Source organism: Stomoxys calcitrans, chromosome 4, assembly GCF_963082655.1.
Source record: "Stomoxys calcitrans chromosome 4, idStoCalc2.1, whole genome shotgun sequence".
NCBI lineage: Eukaryota > Metazoa > Arthropoda > Insecta > Diptera > Muscidae > Stomoxys > Stomoxys calcitrans.
In genome coordinates this window covers 49,366,475-49,382,680 of record NC_081555.1, presented here as the reverse complement: position 1 = coordinate 49,382,680, position 16,206 = coordinate 49,366,475, and the positions used below count along the sequence as shown (strand labels likewise).

Here is a 16,206-nt window from a genome sequence, read left to right as displayed (position 1 = left end):
TTGGACAGTGGCAACTCTGAATTTTTCTTTAAATTTATTTATGTATATTATTATGGCGACACTAAACATTTGCTCTCCACTCTCTGGAAATATCCCCCAACACACAACACACTTATCGAGCATTCGAGCATACCCTTCAAACATTTCTCATAATTTTGGAAGAGCGTTCGTCCCCATGATAAATAAAACAATTTTCTGCATGATTTTTACTCAATTGTTCTTCCGTATGAGTTGCAATACACTCTTCTATAATATCATTGAACAATCCATTGCGAGTGCGGATGTTTTAGCAACTCTGCGCGCAGATTTTCTTACAATCGATTGCGTTATAATCGTCCGTATGAGTATTGAAACACTCTTTTAGGATATCATTGGACAATCTATTGCATGTGCGGAAGTTTTAGCAACACTTCGCGAAGATTCTTTTACTACCCAAAGCGTTATAATCGTGCGTATGACTCGTGAAACACTCATCTAGGTTATCATTGGACAATCCATAGCGTGTGAGAAAGTTTTAGTAACTCTTCGCGACGATTATTGCTTAACCCATTGCGTTATAATCGTTCAGAAGTTTTGTTTATAAATCGCTTGAGTTAACTTTTCGCGATTGCTTTTATCTTCATGCCTGGTGCATTTAGGACTTGTATTGAATTATGCTTTTCGATGTCTTGTTTTGAGAGGACAACTTCCACAACACTAAACAGAATTTTCACTTGTCTTATATGACGATTGCTACTAAGTATGACAAATATGACGAGTAATACAAAATTTCTTTTTAAGTTTTTTCGTAGTTGTTACGTTTTCGATAAACAATTAATCTTTATAAGCATTTTTAGATCTTCCAAGCGAATAACGCGCAACTCTTTTAGAACAATGTTTAATAAATATTCCAAAACACTTATTTGTTGCTCGTCCAGGCGAGTAATGCGCAACTCTTCTAGAAGAGTATTTTATAAATCTTCCAAAAGACTCAAAGTCAGAAGAAAATGCAAACATTTTCGATCGCCAAACAATCTTCGGCGAATCTTCTAATTAAAGGTTATGATCGCGGATAAGCTCGTAGAAAAACAATTGTAGAAGATTCCCCCGTCGTGTGGAGTTGTGTCCCCAAGACGAATCTCCTGCAAGAGTATTCAGCGAATCTTCCATATGAGTTGCTAAAGAGTAAGTCAGAAGATGGTTAGAAGATTTAAGAATCTCGCAAGAACTGTGGGGACGAGTAACAACCCCACAGTTCTTGTGCGATTCTTAAATCTTCTAACCATCTTCTGCCTTACTCTTAAGCAACTCATATGGAACTCTTAAATCTTCCAACCATCTTCTGACTTACTCTTTAGCAACTCATATGGAAGATTCGCTGAATACTCTTCCAGTAGATTCGTCTTGAGGACACAACACCACACGACGGGGAAATCTTCTACGATTGTTCTTCTACGAGCTTATCCACGATCATAACCTTCATTTAGAAGATTCGCCAAAGATTGTTTGCCGATCAAAAATGTTTGCATGGTAGCTGGCTGTGTGCGCTCACTGCACAACCGCTTAGTTTGTAGTTTGCTTAGCAGTTCAACGGTGGCATTCATCGAAATTTGACGTCTTTCGGTTTGTTGGGAGTGTTTTTCTGTTTTTCAGTCTTCGACGGTCGGTCTCTGTTGTGTTTTTGGTGTAAAAAAAGCCTCTTAAAAATGTAGGAAACCCCATATGTGTGTGCGAGAGAAAGAAAAAAAGAACGGAAGAATGTATAAAAAATAATTACATTCATACACAATGTAATCAAAATAATACCAAATTTTCGCATAAGCGGGCTGTGAAATGTCAAATTTTGTGCGTCCAGCCGGCTTATGGGTCAAAACCAAACATTGAAGAGATTCCGAATGATCAAGCCAAAGTTCAAAGTTAATGAGTAGCTAAATTCAAGCGATCACATGTACAATACATACGTACTTATGTGTCCACACGAGTGTATGCGAGTACACATAATTCAACTTCATGCCTTCTAGTTCGCAAGAAGAAATGTGATTCAAAGTTTTCATAGTTTAATTATCCAAGAGAATCGTAAGGGTTTCCGGTTTGCACAGCAGAGCTCCATTCTATGTGTGAGCTCCATGTGCAACATCTACACAATATTACAGATTACTATTTGTTTACATGTAATTTCTACAGCTTTTTGACGAGACATGTCAAATTTCCTTAGATCAAAAGTTTTGTGCCGATACATAATTATGTTCAATGTCCATTCGCATCCTTTGCAGACAAATCCGGATGGCGTGTGATCGTGTGATGTTAATCGTTAACTTTCATTAGTCTTATGTTTGCAGAATTCAACTCTTTAGGCATTTATTTCAATTGAAAAAAAGAAAACTATAAGCGAAAGAAATCGATGTACAGATCAGTGTCATTGTTCTGATAATCGCCTATAAAAATATCCAGTTAATCAAAGTGCAACAAAAACGAACAAATGCAATATTCATTGGATTTCGGATAAACCTGATTAAAATAGAACTCATCGTTGCAGCGGTAAGTAAATTTCAAAGCATAATAAAGTATTACGCAAAACTATCCGTCTTCTTAAGAACGATTTCCAATAGTTAAAACAATAACTCTAAACTCTGTAGCACCAACACTAATAAGCGGGGCCAAGCCCTGGCAGAGTTCTTGAATACTAACGACCTAATAACACTTAATATTGGTAACACCGCTAGCTTTGTTAATAGGATTAGGGAGGAGGATTAGATGTGACGATATGTTCGGAAAATCTAATCGATGAGGTTCAGAATTGGGGGGTCTCCATGGTCTCCACTCTTTCTCTGACCATCGCTACTTTAGGCTTAGAAAAGCACGGCCAGCGTGGATTAGGGAGGAGGTATTAGATGTGACGATATGTTCGGAAAATTTAATCGATGAGGTTCAGGATTGGGGAGTCTCCATGGAACACTCTATCTCTGACCATCGCTACATTAGGTTTAGAATAGCACGGCCAGCGTGGATTAGGGAGGAGGTATTAGATGTGACGATATGTTCGGAAAATCTAATCGATGAGGTTCAGGATTGGGGGGTCTCCATGGAACATTAGGTTTAGAATAGCACGGCCAGCGTGGATTAGGGAGGAGGTATTAGATGTGACGATATGTTCGGAAAATCTAATCGATGAGGTTCAGGATTGGGGAGTCTCCATGGAACACTCTATCTCTGACCATCGCTACATTAGGTTTAGAATAGCACGGCCAGCGTGGATTAGGGAGGAGGTATTAGATGTGACGATATGTTCGGAAAATCTAATCGATGAGGTTCAGGATTGGGGGGTCTCCATGGAACACTCTTTCTCTGACCATCGGATTAGGGAGCAGGTATTAGATGTGATGATATGTTCGCAAAATCTAATCGATGAGGTTCAGGATTGGGGAGTCTCCATGGAACACTCTTTCTCTGACCATCGCCACATTAGGTTTAGAAAAGCACGGCCAGCGTGGATTAGGGAGGAGGTATTAGATGTGACGATATATTCGGAAAATCTAATCGATGAGGTTCAGGATTGGGGAGTCTCCATGGAACACTCTTTCTCTGACCATCGCTACATTAGGTTTAGAAAAGCACGGCCAGCGTGGATTAGGGAGGAGGTATTAGATGTGACGATATGTTCGGAAAATCTAATCGATGAGGTTCAGGATTGGGGAGTCTCCATGGAACACTCCATCTCTGACCATCGCTACATTAGGTTTAGAATAGCACGGCCAGCGTGGATTAGGGAGGAGGTATTACATGTGACGATATGGTCGCAAAATGTAATCGATGAGGTTCAAGATTGGGGTCTCCATGGAACACTATTTCTCTGACCATCGCTACATTAGGTTTAGAATAGCACGGCCAGCGCCGAATCCTATAAGCTTCCGGAATAAGTTGAAAACCAACTGGACAAAATTCGGAAGGCTACTCAGAAGAAGACTTGAGCAAGATAATTTAGATGGTCAAGCATGGAAGACATTGACGAAAATGTCCACAGGATTACGACTGCACTGGTGGGGTCCTTCGAAGATAGTTGTCCTCTTCGGGAAAGGAAATCATCCCCAGAAAAACCCTGGATGACCAGGGAGATTCGCCATATTGGGAAAGTGCTCCGCAGACTTTTTAACAGAACACGTCGTAAAAAGGCGGAAGTTTATTGGGATGTGTATTACACACGGCTCAAGGAATACAATAAGATAACCAAAGCGGCAAAACGTGCCCCCTGGAAGCTTTTCTGCGAATAGGTCGATAGCGTTAAAGACGCCGCCAAGATAAAAAAGTTTCTCTCAAAACCCCATGTCCAAACTGAAACTTTAGTAGACGATATGGGAGTGAGAGCAGAGACAACGGAGGACAACCCATTTTCCACAGGATACGAAGGGACTCACGGAGACACCGTAATCTTGGAATAATGATGTTGATCGAATGTTTATAGTAACGGAATTTATGGTGAAGGAATCCTTGAGGAGCTTCAAATCATTTAAGTCACCCGGACCTGATGGAATATTTCCGGCGTTACTACAGAAAGAGGCAGGCTATCTGGCGCCTCACCTGGCCAAAATTTTCACAGCGTGCCTATGACTTTCATATACTCCGAAAGCCTGGCAGGAGGCAAGGGTGGTGTTTATACCCAAGCCCGGCAAGGCAAGTTATGTGACACCAAAGGCCTACAGACCTATAAGCCTTACCTCCTTTCTACTCAAAACCATGGAACGTATTGTGGACACCATGGTAAAGAGTATGACATCCAGCGAACTGCTCAAATACAAACAGCATGCCAATGTCAAGGGAAGGTCGGTGCACGAGGTTGTGCATAAAATAGAAGAATCGTTCGATGCCAAAACGTACACACTGGCGGTATGCAGTAACAACGAGGGGGCTTTTAACAATGTGCGGAGCGACACACTGATCCAATTCTTAGACCAGTACTGGGTGGACCCGGTCCTTAGAGATTGGATAAACCATATGCTAAGGAACAGGTGGATAAATTGTGTGTCGCATGGCATAAATATAAGGGAGAAAGTGGCACATTTTATCGCCACTCCTATGGTTGACCACCATAAATGACCTATTACGGATGCTGACTGAGGAGAGTTATGTTATTATGCTTCTAAGGGATAAGGATCCGAACGAGTTATGCAGAAGGGCCGAAAGGGTCTGCATATTGCATATGACTGGGCTAGACCCAGAGGTCTCAATGTTAACCCAGAGAAGACTTAACCAAGCCTGTTCACGAGGAAGACGAAGGTGGGCCAATTTGACGCACCACGTTTCCTCAATTAGACGATTTCAATATCTGACAAGGTCAAATACTTAGGTGTGATCTTGGACAGGAAACTGAGTTGGAAGTGTCATATTCAGAAGCGTACTGAGAAGGCAGATATTGGGCACTATGTAGACGGGCCGTAGGCTCGAAATAGGGCCTAGGATAGTACACTGGCTCTACAGGAGCGTGATTAGACCAATACTTACTTACGCCTCAGTAGTTTGGTGGACTGCTATGGAGAAAAAGTGCAATATAAGGACCATACAACAGGTTTAGTGAACATGTTTTCTTGGCATAGGCGGAGCAATGAGGACCACCAGACTATTCTAGATATCCGACACGTTGACATACAGATTAAATGTGAGGCAGCCACTGCGGCTAAGAGACTTAAGGCGATGGGAGAATGGATTGAATATGGGAGTAGCTCATACCATCGCAGTATAATCAAGACGACGATAGGAACCCTGGAAGAAAGGGAATAGGTTTCCGATCGGATACTTGAAATGAACCTTGAAGTCGAGTGCGAGGCACTGCTGCCATCGGCACAGTCTTGGATTGACGAAACCCTAGTTTTGTCATCTGAAAGATGTCATCATGTTACAAGGATGGATCAAAGCTTGAGGACAGAGTGGGGCTGGGTGTTTACATTGAGAACCCAGTTTTAGACTGCTTGACCATAGTACGGTCCTGCAGGCGGAGATCCTCTGCTTACGCGAGGACTTCGAGTGTGAACATCTTTACCGACAGTAAAATTGCCATAAGGGCAATAACAACCAGGACGGTAAGGTCACGAACAGTCTTGCAGTGTAAGAAGGAAATGAACGCCTTCTCTGAGGATAGCAAAATACGCATCGTTTGGGTGCCGGGCCATAACGGAGTAAGGCGAAACGAAAGGGCAGACGATTTGGCGGTAAAGGCCAGAGAACTGCCGTCAATAAACTTGGTTAACCCGAAGCCTTTCGGGTCGACGCTGTCCGAGTTAAGTGAATGGGCGACGAATGCGCATGCAACATTGTGGAACAGCGAAACGGTCGGTAGGACGGCAAAAATCCTATGGGGCGATCCAGATCGTGAGAAGACGAGGCTATTACTGATAGGAACAAAGAAGGAGGTCAGTATAGCTGTTGGTATCATAACGGGACACATAGGAATACGAGCTCACTTATGTAAAATCGGTGCGGCAAGTGATAGCATGTGTAGGGCATGCGGGGAAAATGATGAGACGTTGGAGCATTTCCTTTGTAGTAGTAGTAGGACTTCTTTATTCGAATAAAATCTTTGATTCATAGCAGATATGTTACTTAAAATTAATTTTCTAAATATGTACATTTATTCATTTATTCTTAGAAAGAAGTAATATTTATTAGCGACTATGTGTATAACGTCTGTCGCATAAACTTTAAATTTTAATTAATGATATTCATTTAATAAAAGTTGCCGATAATTATAAGCCATTCGTAAATAAGTTGTTAGCTTATCCCAATTTCCCACTTCAATTCCGTCTAGTATATGGAGTACTTCTACGAAGCTCAATGATGCTTTACTAAAGGCGGCCAATCTAAATTCTCTTAGAACCGGACAAATTCCAAGGAAATGGTCCAAAGTTTCTGTTTCTCTTAGGTTGCAAAGCTTACACATTTTTTCCGACTCATTCTCTTCAAAGTTATTGTAACCCAGGGATATCATTCCACTGCGAGCTTTAAATATCCAAGTAATATTTTCTGATGTGTATCGCTCATTAAGATAGAGATAGGCTTTGTTCGGGTCCAGGTATTTATATATTCTTTGTTGGCTTTCCGTTTTTCTGTGAATCCTATTTTGATAGAGGTTCAGTTTTAAGCTGTTTATAAGTTTCTTGGTAAAGTCATACCATAGGCTTGATGAAGGAAATGCTTCAGGCCATTGAATATCCATACTTGCAGCTAAGAATTTCAGTTCTTTTACCCAGAAGACATTTCTGCGTAATGCAATATTGGATAGCTGGTTTGTCAATCTAGCGCCCGAATGCTGAAACAGAGTTTTTCCTATATATTTTAAGTGCAGTCCCAGGGTATATATATGTGTATCCTCTACCTCCGTTTCTAGCATGAGTACGTAGTTTGGAGTACAAACTGGTAGTTTTAAAATCCTTTTTAAGAAATAACGTTGCAAGGAGTCAACTTCTTCGAAATGACAGAACCCCCAAACTTGGGCAGCGTAGGTTTGAATGGATCTGCAAACCGCTAAAAACAATTTCCATTTTGCGTTCATATTTATGTCTGTTCTGCCTACAAAGTTTTTCCATGTTGCGTTTATTGCAATTTTTGCTTGGTTGTTCCGATTTTGGATATGTTTAGTAAATGTCATCTTTGGTGTGAATATTACCCCTAAATATTTATATTCATTTGTAATTTTAATTACGTTTCCATTAAATTTCCATTTTTCGTGTTTGGCTAGTCTGCCTCCATTCCTGAAAACCATAATTTCCGATTTTGATAGGTTCACTTCCAGGTTCCAGGTATTACAGTATATTTCTAGGTTGTGTATCATATTCTGTAATACATGGACGTCGTCTGCTAGCAACACAATGTCATCAGCGTATAGTAGGAGCCGTAGGTTCAAATTTTCGACAAAAATTCCGCCTTCAAGGTATTCATACAGGTCATTGATATAAAGAGAGAATAGTAATGGTGACAGTAAGCATCCTTGTTTCACTCCTTTAGTAGTATCAAAGTATTCAGATAATTCATAACCGTCCCAAGCTGCCGATTGCGTTTTATTATAGATTGATTCTATCATAGATACCATTTTGTGGGACACACCCAACTGAAAGAGTTTGTAGATTAGTGCTTGCCTGGATATATTGTCAAACGCCGCTTTAAAATCTACGAAGAAGGCATAAACTTTTCTTTTTTCCCCCAGCTTTAGACTAATGACAGTTGAAAGGTTATATATGTTGTCAACCGTTGAATATTTCTTACGGAATCCTGCTTGAAACTCAGTCAGAATCCCATATTTTTCAACCCAATTATACAAGCGTTCGTTCAGAACTCCCATAAATATTTTGGCTACACAGTTCATAAAGGATATGCCTCTATAATTTGACGGATCATTGTTATCTCCTTTTTTATATATTGGATAAATGATCGTTTTTGTAAATGTTGGATCAGCTGTTCCTTCCGTGTATATTTTATTATATATTCTAAGCAGTTGTTTGTGCAGCTGTTCCGTACCATTAACGAATAATTCATACGGCACTCTGTCTTCGCCAGGAGCCTTATTAATCTTCACATTTTGTAGTATCTTTTTCAACTCTGACATCATTATTGGTCCATCTAAATCCAAGTCTTCCGTAAATGTTGGTGCGTAATATATAACGGCATTTTTTTGTACTGAATTTAATAAATTTTCAAAATAGCGTTTGAAAATATTTGATGTAAGGGCAGATCTTGCTTGATTATGGTGGCAACGTATTTCCCTGGCGACTTTCCACCAATCTTTTGAGTTTGTAACATAATTTAATCTACTTGCCATTTCCTTATAATAATCGGCTCTACTGTTATTGCATACTATCTTGTAATGATTTTGCGCTGACAGATATCTTTTTCGGTCTTCTGAATCTTTTGTTTTTCTGTACACGTTTAATAATTGAAAGCTTTTTATTCTTGCCTTGTTGCAATTGTTATTATACCACTTACATTTCGGCTCAAATGAGTATAATTCAGTCGATGGCACAGAAGATAGTTGGATTAATTTACAGACATCGGTTAGACCTATTTCTTCGTTTGTGGACAAGCTACAATCAAAATTTTCATTTAGAGAACTTTGGTATTGAATTTTTCTACTATCTTTCCAAATTAGTTTTGGTAGCAAGTTCATCTTTTTTGCCTTTTCCATTTGCATATTCAGTTTTAGGTTTATAGGAAAATGATCGGACCACACCTTATCATCGACAACAAATTCATTAACAATATCCAACGTTTCTTTAGATACAGCACATATATCGTTTACCGATTCCCCCATTGTGCTAACATATGTGCATTTTCCGTCCTCGTCGCCTTTGGTTACACCATTTAATACGAATATATTGTAATCGTTGCAGAATTGTATAAATTGTTTACCTTTTTGATTTATAATCTTATCTTTCGATTTTCTGACTTCATAACCGGCATAAAAGTTTTCAGTGTAAAATTCTCCTATATCCTGCCGCAGCTCTCCAATTCTAACATTTAGATCTCCCATTATTACAGCATTTGGTACTTCAACATCTTGAAATATCTGTTTTAACCGCCTAAAATCAATATCCCAGCTAACCGGTCTTAAATATTGGGGAATTATAGTAATGGTATTGTGCTTGTTGAACAATTTAATAGTGAGATCTTCATTCTCATTGACTTCATGCGATATTCCAAAATCTTTTAGATTTTTACTTATACCAAGTATGCTTCCTCCAATAGCTCTACCAAATCTGTGTATTCGTATAGCAGGTTTGAAAAACAAATGAAATCCATTGAAGTAAGACCTTGCCCTTTCTGTTTTTTCTTTTTCTAGATGAGTTTCTTGTAATAAAAATATTTCGAACTGCTTAATGTATTGGAAAAATGTAGGGAATAAATATTTATTTTCAATCCCATTTATATTATATGCCACAATTGATAAGGTTTTAGAATTTTCTTCCGTAGTGGGTACTTTTAGTTTTTTGAAAATAAATTTTGACTTAGTTGATTAAAGTTGATGTTAATTGATTTGATATTTTCTCCATATAGTTTAACTAGCTCCTCTTCTCCATTTGAATTACCACATATAAGCTTATTTTCGTTATTCCATTTGAACCAAATATTATTTATTTTGAGTTTATCATCTCTTACTAAAATCTTATATTGCTTGCTAACTGCTAATATTTGTTTCCTTAGTCCCAGGAATGCTTTCTTTTGTTGCTGTCTTTTTGGTATCAAGTCTCGTTCAACTGATATGTTATGTTTCCTTTGTCATTGCCCGGCTTTCGCGTCTAACGGCAGATGCCGGCATTCAGGTGGAGACACAATACCAGACATGAACCAACTTTGGGGAGAAGCATGGACAGCTAACTTAAAATGTTCTTTTCAGAGGTTACTTTATAGCTTTTAGAGAGCGGGGCGCCCCGGTAGCCGAGTGCGTAGCGTGCTTGGATTACCAGTGCAGGGGTGGTGGGTTCGATTCCCGCCAGAAGCCTTGGTCTGTCGCTACTGTGGTATCACAATGGACATAAAATTGTCTAAGTGAGTCTGTAAAGCTGATTACTGGCTTAGATGTTTGTCCATAGTGGCATGGGGCGGATTAATATCTGCACCCTCTTTTCAACCTTACCTAACCTAACCTATATGGCAGCTATATCTAAATCTAAACCGATTTCTATGAAATTCACCAGCAATGTCGAGAGTCAAGATAAAATCTTTCCTACCAATTTTCGAGAGAATCGGTTAACAAATGACCATTTTATTGCATTTTTACTGCAAATCGGACGAACATATATATGGAAGCTAAATCTAAATCTAAACCGATTTTTCCAATTTCAATAGGCTTCGTCTCAAGGCCAAAAAACATGCCTGTACCAAATTTTAAAACGATCGGATGAAAATTGGGACCTGTACTTTGTACACAAATCAACATGGACAGACAGACGGACATATCTAAATCGAATCAGAAAGTGATTCTGAGCCGATCGGTACACTTATCAACGGGTCTATCTTTTTGGGTGTTACAAACAAATGCTCTAAGTTATAATACCCTGTACCAAAGTAGAGGTGTAGGGTATAAAAAGACATTAACATTAAACTTTCTTTGTGTCCCATTAGCAATCAAAATTCATAAGCATTGCCATAAGTTTACGTAAAATGCACGGATGGGCACATGCCAGAGGTTAATGTATTTTTGTAACTAAATATTTATTTGTTTAATATGTTTTTGCTTCTTGGTGCATTTAAAAAATTTTTTTTTTGGTATGCAAATTCATGCAATCACTTTCGTACAAGTACAATCACAAAAGAGAGTAAATATATTCGTGGAATGGTAGCTTAGGGTGTTTCGATAAACGTTATTTACAAAACATACATATGTAAGAAATCTCGTAATGGGTCAATTCACAAAGAATTATTGCGAACAATTTTCTAATTGAAGACTCTTTAAGTCATTAAATAAGTTTTTTTACATAATTTTTATAATTGCATAATTTCCGAAATTTAATTAGATTTTAGTTGTTGTAGCAGTATGTTGTGATTCATCAATTCCTCTGCAGGGTTATATTAAATAATGAGATCTAGGAACTCTGCGACTATGTTTGGTTGCGTCCAAAGGGATCTGATTTTAAGTCTAATAGAATTGACTGGGTAGTTCAACAGGTGGCATGTATCATGTGGTTATGTGGTCACACACATCCAACATGCTGCTGCCATCAATCCTAGCTCTGATGGAATTGAGACGGCCGAGATTGAGATTGCCGGAACGCAATTGAGCCAGAACTACTTGTGGTTTGCCCAGTGGGGCTAACTTCTTCTGGTGTAATGGGTGGCGGACGAATTCCTAGAACTACGTTCACTAGGTGGGTGTTCATCGCTTTTGTTACAGTAACTTCGTAATGCTATCTAGAACCGGCTATAACGCCGGCTGATCTAGAGGTTTTATCTAGATCATGTAGATCAACCCTGATGAATCTAGGCGATTGATACCCATCCCCTAGATGTTAAATGGAATGATCTTTGCGATAGCATCCTAGTAAACACTACTTAGTAATAACGTCTTTCCACGGTAGGATCTTTGTCTCTTGATGGAGATGATCCATATGAGAACTGAAAATATAGTCGGTCACAATACTTAGGTCAGCATAGAGTAAAGCATCCCAAGTTGTAATGTCTAAGCTGAAAGGGTGGAAATCGCTTCAAATAACATGCCCCCACCTCATGAGAACTTTGGGTAGACGTAGCTATAAATGGCCAACAACACGAAATGGATATAACGGAAGATAAAATTCTAAACCTATGTCAGAACGTGAATGACAAAAAAAGCGCCATGACGGGATCTCATACCAAACAGAGCTCTAAAATATGCAATAAAACTGAGTAAGAATTATGTAAAAGACAAAAACTCATGCTTTTACCAAAACTAGTTAGGAAAACTTGGAGAACCTTAATCATACATGTCTATTTGTCTGCTGTATACCCTAGGAAAATGTCTAGAAGGTATTGTCTATAATAGATTACAACAAGTAAAAGCGTGCTAAATTGGGCCGGGTCAAATCTTGGGAACCCACCATCATGGATTCTGCTGAAAATGTATACAAAATAAATTTAGTTGAAGGGCATAATTTTATTCTACAAACCAAACATCTATCAAACTAGCAAAAATTAAAGCTTCTATGAACCGAACAAGGATCGTCGAGAGACCGGTTTGCAATGGAACTTTACCAAGTTAACTGATTTGGCCCGTATTTGGCACAGTTTTTGGAAGTTGTAACGGAACACCACATGCAAAATTCTAAAAAATATCGGAAAAAATTGCGGCTTGTAAGGACTCAAGAAGTCAAATCGGGAGATTGGTTTATATGGGAGCTATATCAGGTTATAGACCGATTTGAACCGTACTTGACACACTTGTTGGAAGTCAGAAAACGACATGCAAAATTTCAGCCAAGTCGGACATAAATTGCGGCTTGTAAGAGCCCAAGAAATCAAATCGGTTTACATGGGAGCTATATCAGGTTATAAACCTATTTGGACCGAACTTAACACAGTTGTTGGAAGTCATAACAGAACACTGCATGAAATATCAGAAAAAAATTGTGGTTTCCAGGGGCTCAAAATGATAATCAAGAGATCGGAGATGTAAGATCTGATTTGACTTTTCAAACCTCTATAAAGCGCAATTACCACCCGATTTGGTGTTGGCATGACTTCCAACAACTGTGTCGAGTATGGTCTAAATCAGTCCATAACCTGATATAGCTGCCATATAAACTGATCATTCGATTTAAATTCATGAGCTCCTAAAAGGCGGAAACCTTATCCGATTGGGCTAAAATTTTTCACATTGAGTTTTGTTATGACTTCCAACAATTGTGCCAAGAATGGTTTACATCGTTCTATAACCTGATATAGCTGTAATATAAACCAATCTTCTGATTTGACTTCTTGAGCCTCTAGAAAAATCAAATACCACCCGTTTTAATTGGAATTTTAAGGTGGTGTTTTTAGTGTGACTTCCGACAACTACGCCACGCATGGTTTAAATCTGTTTATAAACCGATCTCCCCGTTAAACATCTTGAGCTTCTAAAGAGCGCAGTTCTAATCCTATTGGCATTTTGCTATGGCATCCAACAACAATGCTAAGTATGGTCCAAATCGGCTCATAACCTGATATAGCTTCCATAAAAACCGACCTCGTATCGTGGCTTCTTGAGCCTCTAGAATTCACAATTATTATCCAATTTTGCATAGAGTGTTTTGTTTTGTCTTCCAATAACTATCCAAACTAGGGTTAAAATCAGTTAATCACCTGATATAGCTCTCATATAAACTGATCTCCAGATAATACTTCTTGAGTCTTTAGAGGGCGCAAATCTTATCCGTTTTGGCTGAAATTTTGTACAATGACTTCTTCTAATACCTTCAACATATATGAGTCTGAATCGTTCCATAACCTGATTTAGCTCTCATATAAACCGATCTCCGGATTTTAATTCTTGAGTCCCTATAGGACGCAATTCTTATGTGATTTAGCTGAAATTTTGCACAATGACTTCTACTATGGTTTCCAACATCCAAACCAAGTATGGTCTTAATCGGTTCGTAACCTAATACAGCTCCAATAGCATGACAATTTTGAACCATTATCCTACTTAACAGAAGGCCACTGTGGCGCAGAGGTTAGCATGTATGTCTATGACGTTGAACGTCTGGGTTCAAATAATAGCGTGAATATTAAAAACATTTTTTTGTGGTGGTTATCCCTAGGTTAGGTTAGGGTTAGGTTTAAATGTCAGTCTACCATCAGACTCACATAGACGATTTCGTCCATTGTGATACCACAGGAACAGAAGAAGGAAGAAGAAGCCTTCTAGTTCCTACCTTTGAACCATCTAAATCGCTTAAAAGAGCCCAATAACTTGCGAATGTTCACATCCACTAAATCAGCCGGGTTCACAAAGAACCTAAAGTAGAACTCCTTCTGACTGCTAGTGCTGGCTACATTTGTAAAGAATCCTGCCATATTAAAACTTCCCTACCAAGTGTAGTCGCTATGCGGCACGCCGTTCGAACACGGCATAAAAAAGGAAACCCAATATAATTGAGATTATAACTTTAATCGGACTGCACTCATTGATTGTTAAGGGCTTGAAAATGTCTATTTTACTCTTAAAACCTTAACTTTTTAAGCCAAAAATTCTTTGTTGATGCAACAAAATATGTTTCTCCAATAGCAAAAACAATTCATAAGCTTAACAAAACGTTTGCTAAAACAACCGCCATATGTTTGCTAACACAGCAGTTAAGGATAAGTCTGCTTTCCCATTAAACTCTTTTAGTGTTTTGTATAAAGAAATCTTTGTTCACATAGCCAATATTTGAATATTTTCTTTCACTATCTTTACTTCTAATCAATAAGTTTATTGTTTTTGCATTCGGATTTCAATTGTCTATATGAGGATCACTTTCTGAATGTGAATAACGTTTCACTTTAACGTCACAGATGTTTCAACGCTCTATAATGCTGAACGTTGTTTTTTTTTTTTTTTGCTATGAGCAAGTTGAAATATTCTAATCATTGCAGCGATATGAAAATATCACTAATTATTCCATAAAGAAATCAACGTACAGCTGCGATCAAAATAATAGCACCAATATAATAGCGCCTCATAAAATAAACTGGCCAAAAATTATATTGATACGGTAGAAACAGACACCAAGCGGAGGTTTTAATTAAATTTGAAACAATGAACAATTTTTGAAATTGACGTGTCCTTTGTAGGTAATGACAGCAAAGCAACGCTTTCCAACTGAATTGACAAATTTTGACGACTTTCTTTCATTGCAATGGCTTTTATTTTTTGTTGGATCTCTTGAATACTCTCTTTACTTAATTTTTGTTCACAAATTTTCATTCGTGCCTAGGACTTGAATACACTCCGAAAGCCTGGCAGCAGGCAAGGGCAAGGCAAGTTATGCGAAACGAAAGGCCTACAGACCTATAAGTCTTACGTCCTTTCTACTCAAAAGCATGGAACGTATTGTGGACATCATGATAAAGAGCAGGACATTAAGTGAACTGCTCAAATGCAAACGGTATGCCTATGTCAAGGGAAGGTCGGTGGAGACTGCCCTGCACGAGGTTGCGCATAAAATAGAAAAATCATTCGATGCCAAACTGACGCTATGCATTGACATCGAGGGGGCTTTTAACAATGTGCGGACCGACACACAGATCCAATCCTTAGACCTGTACCGGGTAGACCGGGTCCTTAGAGACTGGATAAACCATATGCTAAGGAACTGGGGGATAAATTGTATGTCCCATGACATACATATAAGGACGAAAGTGGCACAAGGCACGCCACAGGGGGCATTTTACCGCCACTCTTATTGGTGACCACCATAAATGACCTATTACGGATGCTGACTGAGGAGGTATTGAGCCAGTCTGTTACGCAGACGATGTTATAATACTTCTAAGGGATAAAGATCCGAACCAACTATGCAGAAAAGCCGAAAGGGTCTTGCATATGACATTTGACTGGGCTAGACCCAGAGGTCTCAATGCTAACCCCGAGAAGACTGAAATATGCCTGTTCACGAGGAAAACAAAGTTGGGCCAATTTAACGCACCACGTTTCCTCAATGAGACGATTTCGATATCTGACAAGGTCAAATAGTTAGGAGTCATCTTAAACAGGAAACTAAATTGGAAGCATCATATTCAGGAATGTAC

At 38.8% G+C, this 16,206-nt stretch overlaps 1 protein-coding gene across 8 annotated transcripts in view; it reads left to right on the top strand.

Moving 5' to 3' along the window:
* The first annotated feature begins 1,575 nt into the window (after nt 1-1,575).
* Nucleotides 1,576-16,206, top strand: part of LOC106088779 (chondroitin sulfate synthase 1) — a 63,741-nt gene continuing 49,110 nt past the window's right edge. The window contains exons 1-2 of one of the 8 annotated variants that reach the window (XM_013254457.2): nt 1,576-1,602; nt 2,305-2,517. The gene's annotated coding sequence lies outside the window, so the exon portion shown is untranslated. The other 7 variants (XM_013254454.2, XM_013254453.2, XM_013254452.2 and 4 more) reach the window with 7 other exon arrangements.